We start from the raw sequence: 1,454 nt of genomic DNA on the forward strand, positions 1-1,454 counted from the left end.
TGCAAGCGGCGCGAAAAAAATTAAAAAGGGAATGCAACACGAGGACTTCCCAGGAGGTCACCCATCCTAGTACTACTCTCGCCCAAGCACGCTTAACTTCGGAGTTCTGATGGGATCCGGTGCTTTAGTGCTGGTATGATCGCATCCGACATGTTACCCCGGTCTTCGTCCCTTATCCTTGCCCCTCCCAGCTCCACTACAAAGACGATTGCACATTGCTTTGGCCGCTCCCTCTCAACTACGGAGACGAGTTTAACGCGGTTTCCACCCCTCCCTCTCAACCGCACCAGTGCACGCTTGCCGCGCCACAACGCCGACGCTGGACCCATGAATCGTGAGCACCCAGCTATGACTTACCGCACTCGTGCAAAATAATAAAACACGGTAAATATATTACTTACACGTGCGTTTTGTTTTGCAAGCGGCACGAAAAAAATTAAAAAGGGAATGCAACACAAGGACTTCCCAGGAGGTCACCCATCCTAGTACTACTCTCGCCCAAGCACGCTTAACTTCGGAGTTCTGATGGGATCCGGTGCTTTAGTGCTGGTATGATCGCATCCGACATGTTACCCCGGTCTTCGTCCCTTATCCTTGCCCCTCCCAGCTCCACTACAAAGACGATTGCACATTGCTTTGGCCGCTCCCTCTCAACTACGGAGACGAGTTTAACGTGGTTTCCACCCCTCCCTCTCAACCGCACCAGTGCACGCTTGCCGCGCCACAACGCCAACGCTGGACCCGTGAATCGTGAGCACCCAGCTATGACTTACCGCACTCGTGCAAAATAATAAAACACGGTAAATATATTACTTAGACGTGCGTTTTGTTTTGCAAGCGGCGCGAAAAAAATTAAAAAGGGAATGCAACACGAGGACTTCCCAGGAGGTCACCCATCCTAGTACTACTCTCACCCAAGCACGCTTAACTTCGGAGTTCTGATGGGATCCGGTGCTTTAGTGCTGGTATGATCGCATCCGACATGTTACCCCGGTCTTCGTCCCTTATCCTGGCCCCTCCCAGCTCCACTACAAAGACGATTGCACATTGCTTTGGCCGCTCCCTCTCAACTACGGAGACGAGTTTAACGCGGTTTCCACCACTCCCTCTCAACCGCACCAGTGCACGCTTGCCGCGCCACAACGCCGACGCTGGACCCGTGAATCGTGAGCACCCAGCTATGACTTACCGCACTCGTGCAAAATAATAAAACACGGTAAATATATTACTTACACGTGCGTTTTGTTTTGCAAGCGGCGCGAAAAAAATTAAAAAGGGAATGCAACACGAGGACTTCCCAGGAGGTCACCCATCCTAGTACTACTCTCGCCCAAGCACGCTTAACTTCGGAGTTCTGATGGGATCCGGTGCTTTAGTGCTGGTATGATCGCATCCGACATGTTACCCCGGTCTTCGTCCCTTATCCTTGCCCCTCCCAGCTCCACTACAAAGAC

At 52.0% G+C, this 1,454-nt stretch overlaps 4 non-coding genes across 4 annotated transcripts; all 4 read right to left on the reverse strand.

The window, feature by feature from the left end:
- Window positions 1-28: 28 nt before the first annotated feature.
- LOC123178079 (5S ribosomal RNA) lies at window positions 29-147 on the reverse strand. The gene has a single exon (XR_006489309.1). It is a non-coding gene; the product is annotated as a 5S ribosomal RNA (ribosomal RNA).
- Window positions 148-444: 297 nt separating this feature from the next.
- Window positions 445-563, reverse strand: LOC123178081 (5S ribosomal RNA). Its single transcript, XR_006489311.1, has one exon. It is a non-coding gene; the product is annotated as a 5S ribosomal RNA (ribosomal RNA).
- A 297-nt stretch (window positions 564-860) lies between these two features.
- Window positions 861-979, reverse strand: LOC123178082 (5S ribosomal RNA). The gene has a single exon (XR_006489312.1). It is a non-coding gene; the product is annotated as a 5S ribosomal RNA (ribosomal RNA).
- A 297-nt stretch (window positions 980-1,276) lies between these two features.
- LOC123178080 (5S ribosomal RNA) lies at window positions 1,277-1,395 on the reverse strand. Its single transcript, XR_006489310.1, has one exon. It is a non-coding gene; the product is annotated as a 5S ribosomal RNA (ribosomal RNA).
- Between the last annotated feature and the right edge of the window lie 59 nt (window positions 1,396-1,454).

Source organism: Triticum aestivum, unplaced genomic scaffold (genome assembly GCF_018294505.1).
Source record: "Triticum aestivum cultivar Chinese Spring unplaced genomic scaffold, IWGSC CS RefSeq v2.1 scaffold93584, whole genome shotgun sequence".
Taxonomy (NCBI): Eukaryota; Viridiplantae; Streptophyta; class Magnoliopsida; order Poales; family Poaceae; genus Triticum; species Triticum aestivum.